Genomic DNA, 18,386 nt, shown 5'->3' with positions numbered 1-18,386 from the left:
ATAGTTAATGAGGCTATTTTCCAAAAGTCTTGGAGGGACAACATTGGAATGGTTTTCACACCTTCAACCTAGAATTACTTCGTGGGGAGAATTGGCTGAGTTATTTATATCCAACTTTGCCTTCAACATAGATAATCCAATTAACTTAATGGATTTATGTGCAACAAAGCAAAAAGAAGGTGAAACTTTCACCACATTCTTGCAAAGATGGAGAGGCCTATATCGCAGATGTCTTAGTCACATCCCTGAAGCTGAGCAAGTAGATATTTTCAATGAAAATCTTGTGCCTCCAATTAAGTATCCATTACAAATGCAATTCTTGAACAATTTTAAAGACATAACAGAAAAAGGCATCAAATGTGAGAGAGTCCTATTAGAACAAGGGATACTAAAACACCACAAAGATAGTGGACCGACCACCAGTACAAGTAATGAAAAGCCAAAATTTTGGTCTAGGAACAAAATGTCACAAATGGTGGATTTGTTGATGCACGTGTTGTAAACAGAGCTCACCCAACAGTATCTCTACAAGTACTAGCTGATTTTGCCAATAAGAACCAGTCTAAGACAAACAACACCAATGTACTATAGTCAAACAATCCAAGGCTACAAAGGATAGGTGCACCTAGAATAAACTTTACACCCCTCGGTGAACCTATTGAATCAACACTGGAAAATTTGATACAGAGCAATGCCATAACTTTACCAGAATCTAGGCCATATGAACCATGTCCATTTAAGCCCGATTGATGGAATAACATTGATTTCTGTGAGTATCACCACAATAAGGGTCACAAGACGACAAGTTGCTACAAATTTAAAAACCTCATCCAAGATTGCATTGATCAAGGTGACATTATTATGGATACCAATAAGGCACCAAACATAGATCATACCATTTTTTAAGGATCCTTTCGTCAAACATGACAAAGGAAAGGCTTTTAGTTCTAATGCACAAAACAATACTGCCAATTATACCAATGTCGCTTTTGACTATGTGATAAACACACTAAGTGCAGGAGATGAAATGGTAGCTACAATCACAGTGAATCCTAAAAGCGGAGATTGTGTTGTTATCACTAGAATATCAAAGGTCACATTACAAGGGGTTCCTTCAAAGCCCCCTTCAATAACTAGAAATTATAATATGGTGGATCAGTTGAAGCGAACTCAAGCCAAAATTTCATTATTTGAGTTATTGTGCATCTCGCCGACTCATAGGGCAGTCTTGGACAAATCCTTACAAGACTCGATTGTTGCTAGAGATATTGATGAGAACACATTCCAATCCATGGTTAGAAACTTGGCAGCTTCAAAGGTCACATTCACTTAACAGAATGTACCTACAGACCGACCCATGCATAATGACCCCTTGCACTTGAAAGCTTTGGTTCACCGAAAGAAGGTTTGAAGAGTACTTATAGATGGTGGAGCTGGTCTTAATATATGCACATTGCATTTGATCAAAGCTTTAGGATATTCTGAACATTATATTGATTTTACCAAGAGAATCAATATCAAATCCTATGATGATGAAGAATGCCCCTCCAAGGGTGTGGTGACTTTACCAATACAAGTGGGACTAGCTACAATAGACATCACCTTTCAAGTCCTAGACAAAGAATTGGGGTACAATATGATGTTAGGTCGCCCATGGATACATACACTGCAAGCAGTACCATCAACTTTTCACCAATGTGTAAATTTCTCATACAATAGAATAGAGACCACTGTCTATGGTGACCGAAACCCTTTTCAACACTGTAATTATTTTAGGGAAAACACAGACAATCAATTACCAAATAATTAGGAGGCCCCAATTCACTTACAAATGGAATCATTATCAATTAAAAAAATAGAGAAAAATACACCAACCACATCTTCTTTGTAGATTAAGGAAGTTGGTTGTGGAGAATATTCCATTTCGAGTTCCTCATATGGCAAACAACAATGAAGAAAGATAAAGGAAAAGAGATAGTGAAGTACTTAGATTCATTATCTTTCATTATATGGGGAGACTTACAAGAAGAATCTCTAAATGAAGATGTCAATCACTGGATATATAGAGAAGAAGATGACATGGCAATACCCAGGTTACCTCTACATCAATATGGCAACAACTTCAAGATGTTACAAAAAACATGGGTATGATGGCACCATAGGATTGGGACTACAAAAGAAAGGAATATTAGAACCTGTTTTGCCACATGAAAGCCCAAAGAATCAAGGCTTGGGATATAAACATGTGCCATAAATAACAAAAGCCAAGCAACGTACATTCGATATACTGAACAAGCCTAGGTTACCCTCAGAATACATACCTCAGAATCAGTCGTCAACAAGGATGTATTCCTCTTCATCTCATAAAAGAAAGAGAGCACCAACATCTCCTATCATGGAATCAGATGGTGAAGACATAAGGCAACTTCTACAAGAAACTAGAACAGAGACATCTACCAGTACAGTACCTAATACATCTTCACAAGAAAATATGGTAGCAAATATAGGCTTAACACCAGCAGATGAGCTAAATACTTGGTTGATGTCAATACTTTTTCCAATGGAAACAACTTCAACTCCTCCATTTGAGTCAGATGAAGAAAGACTGCAAAGATTGATACCAGACTTAAGAAGGGTATCCACAATACAAAGAAGATCCACTGATCTACAACAAACTGAGTTACAAGAACAAGATCAAATGAATGACACAAAATAAGAAACTGAAACATACATAGAAAGTGTCATAGATTCTCTTGACTATACATTCCCATCTGATAATGAAGACAACCCACCACCAATTTATGATAAGGATGCATTAGGTCATAACCAAGTATGCATGATATCGTGATCTTCTATGATAGCATGAAACAAAGACTTACCCCTTTATACACCCATATTTAATTGACTAGGGGAAAAAGGAAAGCCACAACTAGATTGGTTTCAAAATGATGAAGCCATAGCTGAATTCTTGGGTGCAAGGGACGAACTCCCTTATAATGATCACAAAGTTGGCTTTGCAATAGATTTAGACAGAACTACATATTTTGGAGAAGCAAGCTCCCCTCCTAATCAAGACAATGATAATAATTCAGAACACATAATGAATGCTCTACCTATTGATAAATAACAGTCAACATTATTGGTAGAAGAAACTGAGGAAATCAACATCGGTGATCTTGAGAAAGTTCGTAACATTTACCTAGCAAAATCCCTAAATCCAATAGAAAAAGAGAAATTTATCAAATTCTTTAAGGAAAGACCAATCAATTTTGCATGGTCTTATGTAGATATGCCTGAATTAGACCCTGAATTGGTCTTACATCACTTGCCATTTCTCCCAAGAGTAAAACCATATAAGAAGAAGCTCAGGAAGATGCACCCTCACATAGCCTTCTTAGTCAAAATTGAGCTACAAAAATTGTTAGATGTGGGTTTCATTAGGCCCATAGACTATGTTGAATGGATTTCAAATCTAGTCCTGGTATCCAAGCATACTGGAGGTATCAGGATCTGCACCGACTTCAGAGATCTCAATAAGGTTTTCCCAAAAGATGACTTTCCACTCCCTAACATAGACATCATAGTGGACTTGACAGTTGGAAATGAAATGCTATCACTCATGGATGGTTTTTCTGGTTATAATCAAATCAAAATTGCACTAGAAGACCAACCTAAAACAACATTCACTTGTCCATGGGGAACATATTGCTGGAATGTGATGCCATTTGGCCTTAAAAATGGAGGCACCACTTATCAAAGGGAAATGACCACCTTATTCCATGACATGATACACACAATCATGGAGGATTATGTAGATGACTTGCTAGCAAAGTCCGAAACAAGGGATAGTCATCTAGACATATTGGCTAAGATATTTGATAGACTTGAGCAATACAAGGTAAGACTCAATCCAAAAAAATGTGTCTTTGGAGTAACATCCGAAAAACTCTTGGGCTTCATTGTATCCAATCGCAACATTGAGATAGATCCAGAGAAACTGAAAGGTATTTTAGACATGCCATCACCAGCTACACTCAAGTAACTCAGAGTCTGCAAGGAAAATTACAATCCATAAGGTGTTTCATTGCCTAATTGGTAGAAAAGTGCCAACCATTTCAACATCTTTTAAAGAAAGGCATTAGATTCAAATGGACACAACAATTCCAAGAGGCGTTCAGGACACTAAAATAATCTTTTGTCTACATCGATCTTGGTTCCACCCGTGCATGGGAAACCATTACTCCTCTATACAGCTGCAACAAACTCCTCCTTAGGTTCTCTCCTAGCATAGCATGGTGAACAAGGAAAAGAGAGAGTTGTCTACTATATCAGTAGAAAACTCATTGGGTATGAACTCAATTGCACACCAATAGAAAGAGCATGTCTTGTAGTAGTTTTTGCATCACAAAAACTGAGACATTATATGTTGAGTCATAAAGTACAACTCATTGCACAATTTGATCCACTCAAGTACCTGATGAATAGAGCAACACTAATCGGAAGACTTGCAAAGTAAGTCATAATACTTAGTGAATTTGAAATTGAATATGTCAATAGAAAAGCCATAAAAGGAAAAATCATAGCATATCAACTTGCAGAAGCACCCTTACAAGATAATCATCCAATGGTGATAGATTTTCCAGATGAATCAATATTTGCAAAATCATCACAAACACATTGGAAATTATTCTTTGATGGTTCGCATACAAATCATGGAGTGGGAGTAGGAATTATGTCCATAACTCCTCAAGGAGATTCAATTCCCAAATCATTTAGGATTGTCTTCTCGTGCACCAATAACATTGTTGAATATGAAGCCCTGATGGTAGGAATACGCACTGCACTACAATGGAAGATCAAGGACCTACATGTCTTCAGAGACTCACAACTTATTATTAATCAAGTCAATGATGATTAAAATACAAAAGATGATAATCTAACACTGTACAAACAATTGGTAGAATAATACAAGCAACACTTCGCCAAAGTCACATTTGAACAGATACCAAGGGCGCAAAAAAAGGGCACCAGATACAATGGCAATAGTAGGATCTCTTTTGGATATGCCAAATGATGGAACTCACTTTGAATTTCAAGTGGAAGAACTCATTGTCCCATCTTATGAAATACCATCCACTGAATATGTATGTATGATAACAGGAATTGAGTCCCCATGGTCAATATATACCTTCATGATCAATATATACCTCCTGATATTTCATGAAATCAAAGGAAGGCACTCATTCAACAATCATCAAAACATTCAATTATTGCTAACACTTTGTACAGAAAAAGTGTAGATAGGACCTTACTCAAATGCCTTAATGTTGAGGAGGCACAAATTGCCTTAAAATAAGTTCATGATGGCATATGTGGCACACATTCTTCTGGACCTTCTCTAGCAAGAACACTGTTGCGAACAAGTTATTATTGGCCTACAATGGAAAAGGACACTTACAAGTATGTCCAAAGATGCAAGCAATGCCAAATACATGGGAACCTAATTCATGCACCTACCCAAAATCTTCAGCCAATAACATCACCATTGCCATTTTTCAGAGTGGGGATTAGATCTTGTAGGGAAAATAAACCCTACCTCCTCCAATGGACATAAGTTTATCCTCACAGCTACATAATATTTCACAAAATGGGTTGAAGCAATCTAGATGACTTTCACAACATGAAAACAAATAGCTAAATTTGTTTTGAATTATATCATTTGCAGATATGGAGTGCCATGTGCATTGTAATTGATAATGGACAACCCTTCAAAAATAAGGAAGTGGGTGAACTTTGCGAACAATTTAACATCTAGCAATGTTTTGCGACACCCTACTATCCCCAAAGAAATGGTCAAGATGAGGAAACAAACAAAACTATTTTGAAAATTTTAAAGAAAGTTGTCAATAATAGTGGACGAGATTGGCATCTCCAACTGAATCCGGCTCTTTGGGCTTATCAAAATAGTGTTTGTACGGAAACTGGTACCACAACATTCTCTTTGGCTTATGGTTCATAAGCTATTTTTCCTATCGAGGTAGAATTGTCATCCCTAAGGGTCTCTCTGAAAAACATTATCTCAGAAGAAGACTATAGAGTAGCACATTTGTAAGAATTAGAATATCAAAATAGAATGACAAGAAGCTAAAACAAAAGAGTCAACCCACATTGCTTCAAAATAGGAGATATCATTCTTAAAGAAAATCATAGGAATCTCGCTGAACGCAAAAAACCAAGAAAATTTGAGCCTAACTGGTTAGGTCCTTTTGTCATAACGAAAGTAATTGGAAATGGCACTTATCATTTGCAAACAATGAAGGGAGATTCACTCCCTGATCCCATTAAAAACATGCACCTAAAAAGATATTGCATCTAAGGGTGGGTTCATTTCAATTTCAATACTTCATTTGCATATTTCTTTACCACGTTGCATTGCATACAACCATTGCACAACATGTAACTACATATCATTATTCCTTTCTCATAAAGTTACATCAATAAGCCAAGATGATTGTCTAAGTCATTCACCTATCTACACTGAAATGAATGAAGGTGGTCTCATTTCCTAGATACTTGTTCATGAAGTCTTTAGGAGGTTTTTAGTCATTCATCTTCAATGTCACATTGAGATTAAGCTTTATCCTTGGTTGGGTAGAGGTTTCACTATCAAGTCTTGCTACCCAAAATCTATCAATTTCTATATCTCACACATTAATCAAAAGCTCTAAGTCATTACAGATACCTGGTTGGTTATGTGGCTAGTGAAAAATCCAATATTTTTCTTCAGTGCCACTGCAGTTATCATACCCGAGTAGGTTGCATTACTTACAAGTCAAGGCAAGAAAATGACAAAAAGAAAGAAAAAAAAAGCAATGATATATAACTAAAATATCATGTGCAATAAAAGCTTGACTATGGGAACATGCAAGTAACTCCATCAAGACTATGGATGCCTATTGGAAATGGAGCAATATTTGAGAGATTATGGTGTATAACCTCATCGGAGCACCAAAGGCTTTCTACCAGCAAGGCTCTATCCAGGATGCTTTCAAAGTCAAAATAACTCACGTAGCTAGCCACATAGGATTCCAAGGGTCTTTTATGGTTATAAGAGTCGGAATAAACTCAATTGCACACACATGGGAAAAGAAGATCAAAGTTTCAAGAATTGATGGAGAATTTTTCTGTGCCTCCATTCATAAATCTTGGTTACATAGTATGTTAGGTTCGATGATCTAAGTCTTTTGAGAATGGAGCGAACTCCTATCTCTTAAATGTTTCGTACCTTTACACTCATCCTTGTTCAAATAAGAATTGAATTCTTGTCATGCATCCTACATTAGCATAACTCATATCAAAAAACCATTGTCTCCATATGCATCATCATGTTATCACCATAGGTCTGCACTTGGGGCCATAACTGGAAAAACCCTAAAAATCAGATAAAAGTCTTGAAAAAACCCTAAAAATGAGATAAAAGTCCTGAAAAAAATCTCTAAAAATCAGATAAAATCCTGAAAAAAATCACAACAAAAACATTCAGATATTGATCCTAAAAACAAAGAACAAAAACATTGAAAAAATGCCAAAAAAACCCTAAGCATCGAAAAGCTCTTAAAAAATAAACTAAAAATCCAAAAACATAAAAAATGTGCGATAAATTGTCTCGCAAGAATCAAACACCCTAGCAGATATCCAACAAACACTTGCACAAAGTTAAACAAAGGATACAACTATCTTGTCAAAATGTCTACAATCAAGCTGATCAACTATCTAATCTATCAAATCACTATAAAACTATCAACGTGATCAACATCTTGTCTTAAACAGAATCGGTACACTCAAAACCAGACAGGTCAATCTTAAACGGGTTCCAAAACTTCTGAAACCAGACATTATCGAAATCACATCAAATATATCAAAGCAAAGGCACAGTCAAGCCAACTGCTGAGTTTTGTCTATTTTGGTTGACTCTTTTTATTAAATTGGCGAAGATCATTGCTTTTAGATACTCAAGGATGTCCAAAAAGTGACTAGAGGAGCCATGATGGGCATGATCATTTTCTTTATTTGTTGTTTATTGTTTGAACCAATGAAGTTCTAGGGTAATTTCTCTAGTGGGTGTCTGTGATAGGAGCATTCAACTTGTGAATGCCACACATACCTTGACCCCTAGCGTAATCTCATAATGGAGGGTTCATTCCTTGTCTACCACATGTTTGTTTATTTGCAATGAGATATCTATACATCTTGGCTCCTCATACCCTAGTGTAGTAAGCTCCATTGTTACATAATAAGGCTCAATGATGATAATGTATTGCACTACGAATAAAGCAATGAAGACTTTCTCATCAAAATTTTATCAAACCATTTCTATCATATCTATTTCTAGAATAAACAAAGGTTGGTTCAATTAATTGATCATTTCATATCTATTCTATGTCTAACAATTAACAATTCATCCAAATTAACTATTTTCAATACCTATTTTGACACAACAAAAAAATAAACATCATCACATGACATTTTCATATATATCATTTCATAATTTTAGTCCATTGCATTATAATAATAATATCATCAACCATTATACATCGCAAAATAAGGGTACACCACATCATTGCATGATACCACATTCACATTGCATTCATCATCAGAATAGCATAAAACACAAAAAAGAAACATTAGACCATGATGTTCATCATCAAATAGCTGATCAAGAATGTATATCATATATCTAATAGAAATGTGTCAAAATACATCGTATCTATGATACAACATCAATATCAAATCTCTCAACCTATGTTGCCTCTATCAGTAGGTGCATCTTACCTAACTCCAGCTTGTCCCAATGACGCCCTAGGTGGACCCATCACTCATCCACTGCTGGTCTATCAAGAGGTAGATTGACTTGATCTTCTCCCCATGAAAGAACTAAAACTAGGCTCCCTTTGACCCTTAAGAATAGCTCTCTCATAAGCCTACCTATAATAAATATCCTCCTATGCAGCAGAAAAATATCTATCTATCTGGCTCCGTGCCTCTATCACCAGCCCAAATAACTGATCATATGCATTCATGGTGATCTAATCTCTCCTAACTACCTCATCCCTCTCCCTCTGGAGTCGATCTCTCTCAGTAGTTGTCTAATCCCTCTTTGCAGTCAACTCCTCCATCACCTATAGATACTGATCTCTATCCTCCATCCGCCGCTATCGTAAAGTAGTGACCAGGTCCTCTAAACATCTAACCCGATATCTCAATCCCTCCTCATCTCCTCTCTCCGCACCTCCAGACTCCGTAGCTTGAGACATCTCAACATCATGTCCATTATCCCCACCCTCATCCCCATCACTTCTCGATGAGCCTGATGCTGACTCATCACCCTCATCAGAACTGCTCATAGATGCAGTCTCTCCACTAATATCTGCATCCTCCTCTCCACTATATACCTTCTTTGCAACCACTGCTATCAGATCTATACCACCTCCACCTCTCCCACCTCCATCTCTACCTCCTCCATCTCTCCCCCCACCTCTCCCTCTCCTCCTGGGACCCTTGCCATGTCTAATCTACTAAGCACCAATCAAAACTGTTAGATTTATCAAAGGTATACGCCTATGTTGTATCCACCATACACTATACTGTGTTGTAGACCCTGGATCCACTACACCAACATACCATCCCCACTAAACAAGAGCAAGAGCATCAAACTTAGAAATAACAACATGAGGTTGCATGCAAGCACCCCAATCACCAACCTCTCGAGTAGTGCGAGCAAAATGAGTTGTCACATCCAGAATATCCTATGTCTCCTTGAACTGTCAAAGTACATGACCAGGAAGATTCATATCAATAACCCTGTGACTATCCACATCTCGACTAATAAGATATCTCTGTTGTCGACACAAAGGAAGATGCTCGGCATCATCAACCCAACTAGAGCAAGTAAGATAAGGTCTCCATGATAAATACTGTAAGATATCAATCTGATGACACCAATACAAGATGTTACCTGATGCCCTATGTATCACACTAACAGTGTACTCGTAAACATATAAATGATCTAGCTATAAATAAATATGTAATGCAGGATGAAAGATAGCTATTTGCTCCCAAGCCCATGTCTAGAGAAAAGTAATTCCACATCCAACTGATTTCTATCGCAAGTAAACAATCCCATGTATCTGATGATACAAAGTGGCAAGAAGACAAGGACCCCAAGCAAACACACTTCTATCAATAATCATATCATGTATGACTCATCCCCATCCAATAGGAAAATCATGGGTACATCTATTAGGGATCAATAATCCAGCAATAGTGCAAGCAAGAACAATAGTGAGATCATCATAATCAAAATCATCCCAACGAATCTCGTAATGACCACGAATATGTAGATCCTACTCCTCACACTCGAACAATGTACACAAAGCAGAAACACCATCATGGCGATCACAAGTAACTCATGTACCAAATATTAGATTGTGTAAGATACACCACACATCCTCAAGTGTGATGGATGCCTCACCTATCGGTAGATGAAAAGAACATGTCTCTGATGCCACCGCTCAATCAAAGCAGTAATCACGGCCCTATTGGTCGTAACCTCAGGCAAATGCACTATGTAATACAATCCAACATGTCATAACAAAGAGGTATCCTCTGGGTCCAACTCATGACGTTGATCAAGACCATTTGGCCTCGTCTGTCTAGCAAGTAGTACTGGATAATGCGCCTGCATTTGGAAAACATAAAAATTAATCAGTTACATCATCAAATTATCAGGATGCATACGAAAAAATTGCCTTTACTATCAAACGTGACATACTTATATCAACTAAAAAGTAAAATTAGCAAATGCAAAATGATTTTATCAAATATGAATTAATTTGAGAAAATCTGAAACAAAATTAGTAACTGCGAAGTGATTTGAGCAAATGTGAATCAAGAGAAGCAAGTGCGACTTAAAAAATCAATCACAGTACATTAACATCAATTGCGAAATACTAATGTCAATTGCGGCAAAATCAACAGTCAATTGCAAAATTCAAGAAAGATGACATACCATCAAACGATTAAAATTTTGGAAAAAACAGATACAAACGAGAAAAAAATCATGACAACTCACCATGCCACTAGTGTCAGGAGGTCTCTGATAAGACCGCACTCGCTCAAATAAATACAACCTCACTCTATGACCTGCCATTTCACTCCAAGGATGCCAAAAGCACTAATATCTTTAAAGACTTCTTGCAAAACAAAATAGTGCAAATGAGCTCAAATCAATACGAATTTTCAATTTATAAGCTCAAAAATAGGGTTTTTCTCACTATAACGCTTGTGGACCCCTCCAATTTCAACACAGTTGTAGACATAGAAAACGAGATTGAAATGATTTCAAACTTCATATTATCACTATCTAGTACATTTCCGAAAAACTGGTCTTCATTCCACAATTTTTCAGCCACTTTTTCCGAGGGGGCATATTTACACCCTAAGTGTCACTAGGGCATACTGGGGCAGTTTTCTTTTTGTTTTCTTTGAAACAACATCATTCTGACATTATGTCAAAGAGGGGAAAATGTAGACACCTAAAAATGTCTCGTTAATTCTACACTAATTATTCTCCTATTTAAATAAGTAATTCTTTAATTATTTGATTAAACTAACTGTTTCTTCTAATCATCACCCTTCAACACTTCTAAATATTCTACTTCTATTCTCAAATCATTTTAATTAGTTAACCATATCTCAATTATTTAATTAATTGTGACCTTTTCCTTAGTTAAATAATCTTTATTATTTAATTAATTCAATCTCCTAAGTTTAAATAATTGCATTTAAATTATTTAAACTAATTAATTAATTCCTCCAATTCCCCAAGTTATAATTCCAATTAATTTCATCTAATTTCATTTCATTTTTCCCCAAATTCGAATTTCACAAAATTTCATCTAATTTCACATTTCCAAATTCACATTTCACCAAATCTGAATTTCAGTTAATTTCATGTGCATTTCTTCATTCAAATGACCAAATTCAAATCCAAATTAAAAATGAAAATCAAATTCAATTTCAAATTCCTAGAACACATGCTAAATCAGAACAGATTGATCAAATCAGTTGTCTAATCAGTTAACTTAGTTAACTCATCAATCATCCTTTTTAACTCAAAATCAGCTTTTTATAACTAATCCATCAATTCAGTCATCTCCCTAGTATATTCAATTCATTGATCAATCAAATGAGTTTGCTAGTCAATTTATTGAGTTCACTCTCCAATCAATCTTGTTAACAGGTCAATCTATTGAGCTAACAAATCAATCATGAGTAGTTCACTGATCAATCAATTTTAGTGATTTATCAATCAACACTTGAGTTCTATTTCTCATCCCCTTTGTGTTGAAAATCTATAAATTCAACATCATTTTCTCAATTCAAGCTAGAATCACAGAATCAGAGTCTTCAAAATATTTGTATGCAGTAAATTGGTGCAATACCTGAGAGCCACCAACCACTCAAATTGGAGAAGAACAATGGAAACAAAGATGCAGAATGAGGGAGTCTTTATTTGAATTCATTTCTCATTTTGTATTGATTTTCATTGATTATGTTTGATGTTTGTTAATTAGTTGAGAATTAGTGATTCGTTCTTATTTGCTAATTAGCTTAATACATATGACATTCAGGCGTAGAAACAATATGATGTGAACATCCACTGTCTATCACCCATTCATCCTTGTCTTCAACCTTAGTAGCAAAGGCCTTTTCTTCAAGTACTGGATAATCTTCCTTGATAGCCAAGAATACCCATTCCTTTCCATTGTCGGATCCACTAACAAAATCTTGTGTCAGTTCATCATTAGAATTAGTCACACCTTCCTCATCAACATAGTAGCATGATTTGTCTTTGTTTCTCTTGTACTTATGCTTGTTCTGATATTCATGGTTAGGCTTAAAAGATCTTCTAGCTCTTTCTTCAAATCTTGAATTCCTTTTAGGACATCTAGATGCAAAATGACCTATATTATTACATGCAAAACATTTAAAAGGTGATTTTCCTTCATACTTACTTCCTGTCGGACCTTTAGGTACTCTTCTAGCAAATAAGGCTTCAAGTTGCTCAAATTCTTCATCTTCTTTCTTCATATCCTCTAGTTCCTTTTCATATAAGACTTTCCAATCATTCTTGTCGGTTGATGATGTAGATGCATGAAAAGAAGGTTCATATTTTGCAGCTCTAGAAGGTCCAAATTCCTCAAGCTCAAAAGCTGATAACTTCCCAACCAGAATGTCTCTATTAACAAAAGTTATTGCCATTGTTCTTAGCTCATTAATTCCAATAGCCTTCATCTTATAAGTCGGTGGCAAAGCTCTCAGTACTTTATAAACTATTTCATTTTCTCTCAAAGATCCACCACAACATTGAATTCCCATGACAATTTCATTGACTCTTTCCATAAAGGTAGCGATCCTTTCGTCTTCTTCCATTTTCAAGTTCGCATTGTTGGCATTTGAACTGAACCGGTAATGATTGTTTGTTTGATGCAACCGGTACATGTCTGCTTTGTAAAATAATGAGATTCTTGAGTGTTGACTTATTTTTATGTTGTCATTGATGGAAACTATGTTTTTACAATCATTTGATTCTAGCAGTCTAACCGGTAAGGTATAATTGGCAATAGAGACAGTCTATCACAGAATCAATAATTAGGACTTTAACCAGTAAATTGCAGATAGTGTTATATTCTGACAACTAGTACAGGAAAATCATGAAGAGTTGGATGATGCAGTTTTGCAGCAATAATGAAGACTGGTAGATTGACTTATGTTCATGACTACATGAGCTGATTCGATCGGATGAATGAGATTTGATTGATGGAGCAGATATTCTGATGGACATTTAACCAGTAGTGATGAAAATCACTTAGATCAGTAAACAAACATAGGATTTTATTTGTTATGTTGGTGGACAACTTATGGAAGGCGTGAAATGCAAGTTTATCTAGATTCATTGAACCTAGAACATTGTTCCAAGGTTGTAGCCGACTAAATGTTTTTTATAAGATGTGTGATGAGGTATGAAGATAGTGATGAGTATGAATGAATGTGTGTGAGAAGTCATTAGCAAATTTTGTATTTATAATTGTGCGGTGATCAGAGGAGTTTTGATATGAAGTATTGGTGATTTTTTAATATTCTGAAGCGGATCTTATCAGACACTAAAGGTGTTAAGCAGAGATCATTTGAACTTGTTTTCTCTCTAACAGTTGCAGCAAGAAAATCATCTGACAAGGTCACTCCTAACAGGGTGCGGTAGGATCCTCACAGGTCCAAAGGTTAAATCCTCTAACTAGGTGATAGATTAGCTTGTGTTTGTAAATCCTAGTAACTTGGGTAGCTCCTAACAGACCTTATTGAATAGCTCTTAACTGGGCTAGGGCACTTTTAAATGGATGTGCCCCTAACAGGGTAATTGTAAGACCTTAATCTGTCAGATCTCTATACTGCACATAGTAGATCCTTGTGGGTATTAACTCCCACTGTGGTTTTTCCCTTTTGGGTTTCTACATAGAAATCTCTTGTGTTATGTGGTTTCTATTTTATTAGGTGATTGCATATGTGGTCTCATTTCTTATATGCCTATTGAGTTTTAAGTTGGTGAAATTGATAATTAGATTTGCATTGTTTTTACTTGCACTAATTCACCCCCCCCGCCCTCCCACCCCCCCCCCCCCCCTCTCAGTGCCTTATAACTTTATCAATTGGTATCAAAGTCTAATTTCCTTAAGGCTTAACCGCTTGGAAGGGATTCCTAAGGCAGATATGGTGGAAGGAATGAGCTATAGAGAGATGGCTAGGGAACTTACAAAAACTAAGGAAGAGCTTGAAACATTGAGAGGAAAATATAAATACTCATTTGCTGAAAGGAAAGAACTTGTTGAACAACTGTTGGAAATCTCTGAAAGAACCTCTTCTGATGAGGCTAACGGGTATGTGCAGGATCATGGTGTGCCAAAATAGGCCCTTAAGTGGCAATGAAATTTCAGAAAATCAGAGTTATGCAACTTGACATGAAAATTTGAATAAGTTGTGAACATTATTTTTAAAAAATGTAAGAAGAGAATCTATAGAAAATTGAATGTAGTTTCTAAGCTACTAGTTGTTTTTTGGGAAAAAAAATCCTATTTGATGAAAATTTCAAATTTCAATGCAATGGTACTAAAATTTCAGGAAAAAGATAAGAAGTAGACATATGTCTGACCACCCTAATCACAATAAAATTATAATATTTATAATATAAGTATTAGACTCATGTCCGGATGTGACACATATTTTTTTATAATTTTTTATAAAGTAAATTATTATTTATGAATTTTTTATTACAATTTTTCAAAAATTCAGAAACTCCCACGTCTGACCACCTTAACTTGGTCAAAACCTTATGAAATTTTTTGTTTTTTAATTTTTCCATATAATAGATGAAGCATAGGATGTGATGCATGTTTCAGATTAAAAAAATGTTATACCGTTTGAAAGTTATGAGTGTTTTTCAATCAGTCTATCAATCAAGACTATTGTCAGAATTCAATTAGAAAATAAATAATAATTATTTATTAAAGTCGAAATAAGACAAGCCTTATATTGCTGGAAAGTTGGGAACATCCTTAAAAAACCCTTTTCATTTTATCAATTTTGGCTACCAAAAAAGTCGTCAACCACCAGTATAAAGTCTGGAAAATCAAGGAATACTAAAAAACACGTTTTTCAGTTGACTTTCCAGGCTTGTCACTTCCAAGCCAAATCCCAAAGCATTCCCGAGCCGAAATTTGAAAATTTTACAACACAAATCGGATATCCAATTTTAATAATTAAATTCACTAAATAAATTTGCACATAATTAGTCTAATGTTTATTAATATATTAATTTATAAATAAATTAGTATATGATATTAGGGAGAGGGAGAGGGAGAGGGGAGAGTGGGGGGAAAGAGAGGGAGGGGGGAAAGGGAGAGAGAGAGGGGAAGGGAGAGAGAGATAAAGAGATTAGTAGAGAGAGAGAGAGAAAGAGAGAGAGAGAGAGAGAGAGAGAGAGAGAGAGAGAGAGAGAGAGAGAGAGAGAGAGAGAGAGAGAGAGAGAGAGAGAGAGATGGGAGGGGGAAGGGAGAGAGAGAGAGATTAGGGGAGAGGGGGATAGAGAGAGGTTAAGACACCAAATTGTGTTTTTATGGCTCATATGGTGTCCTAAGGGATCGTAGGACACAATATGACCCCTTGGGACACCATAGGACCCATAGCAACCCAATATGGTATCATAAGGGGTCATATTGTGTCTTGAGGGGTCATATGATGTCTTAAAGGGGTCATATGATACAATATGACCCATTAGGACACAATGTGACTCATAACAATACAATTTGGTGTTTTAAGGGGTCATATGGTGTCTTAAGGGGTTGTAGGACACAATATGACCCCTTAGGACACCATAGGACCCATAACAACCCAATATGGTGTCTTAAGGAGTCATATGGTGTCCTAAGGGCTCGTAGGACACAATATGGCCCCTTAGGACACCACAAGACCCATAACAACCCAATATGACTTCTTAAGGGGTCATATGGTGTCCTAAGGGGCCATAGGAAACCATATGACCCCTATGGACACCATATGACCCCTTAGGACAACATAGGACCCATAATGACCCAATATGGTGTCATAACAGGTCGTATGGTGTGGTGTCCTAAGGGGTCGTAGGACATAATATGACCCCTTAGGACACCATAGGACCCAAAGTGAGCCAATATGGTGTCATAAGGAGTCATATTGTGTCCTAAGGGGTCATATGACACAATATGACCCATTAGGACATAATATGATCCATAACAACCCAATATGGTGTCTTAAGGGGTCATATGGTGTCCTAAGTGGTCCTATGACCCCTTATGACCCCTATGGACACCATATGACCCCTTATGACACCATATGACCCCTTATGACTCATATTGTATCCTAAGGGATCATATGATGTCTTAAAGGGGTTATATGAAACAATATGATCCATTCAGACATAATATAACCCATAATGACCAAATATGTTGTCTTAAGGGATCATATAGTGTCCTAAGGGGTCGTAGGACACCATATTACCCCTATGCACACTGTAAGACCCCTTATGACACTATATGGTGTCATTAAGACCCCTTATGACACTATATGGTGTCATTAGGGGTCATATGGTGTCCTAAGGGGTTGTAGGACACAATATGACCCCTTAGGACACCATAGGACCCATAACGACCCAATATGGTGTCTTAAGGGGTCATATGGTGTCCTGAGGGGTCATAGGACACCATATGACCCCAAACAATACCATAGGACCCCTTATGACACCATATGGTGTTGTTAGGGGTTATATGGTGTCCTAAGGGGTTGTAGGACATAATATGACCCCTTAGGACACCATAGGACCCATAACAACCCAATATGGAGGCATAATGGGTCATGTGGTGTCCTAAGGGGTCATAAGGGTTCATGGGACACCATATGACCCCTAAGGACAATATACAACCCCTTATAACACCATATGGTGTCGTTAGGGGTCATATGGTGTCCATAGGAGTCATATGGTGTCCTAGGACACCATATGACCCCTTAAGACACCAAATTGTGTTATTATGGGTCACATGGTGTCCTAAGGGGTTGTAGGACACAATACGACCCCTTAGGACACCATAGGACCCAAAGCAACCCAATATCATGTCATAAGGGGTTATATTGTGTCCTAAGGGGTCATATGATGTCTTAAAGGAGTCATATAATAGAATATGACCCATAACGACCCAATATAGTGTCTTAAGGGGTTATATGGTGTCCTAAGGGGTCCTAGGAAGCCATATGACCCCTATGTACACCATATGACCCCTTATGACACCATATGACCCCTTATGAAACTATATTAGGTCGTTATGGGTCATATTATGTCCTAATGGGTCATATTGTGTCATATGACCCCTTAGGACACAATATGACCCCTTATGACACCATATTGGGTTGCTTTGGATCTTATGGTGTCCTAAGGGGTCATACGACACAATATGATCCCTTAGGACACCATAGGACCCAAAACAACCCAATATGGTGTCATAAGGGGTCATATTATGTCCTAAGGGGTCATATCATGTCTTAAAGGGGTCATATGACATAATATGACCCATTAGGACACAATATGGCCTATAACGACCAAATATGGTGTCTTAAGGGGTCATATGGTGACCTAAGGGGTTGTAGGACACCATATGACCTCTATGGACACCATATGATCCCTATGGAAACCATAGGACCCCTTATGATACCATATGGTGTTGTTAGGGCTCATATGGTGT

The sequence above is a fragment of the Cryptomeria japonica genome, chromosome 8 (assembly GCF_030272615.1).
Source record: "Cryptomeria japonica chromosome 8, Sugi_1.0, whole genome shotgun sequence".
In the NCBI taxonomy this organism is placed as follows: Eukaryota; Viridiplantae; Streptophyta; class Pinopsida; order Cupressales; family Cupressaceae; genus Cryptomeria; species Cryptomeria japonica.
Note: the sequence above shows the minus strand (reverse complement) of the source record.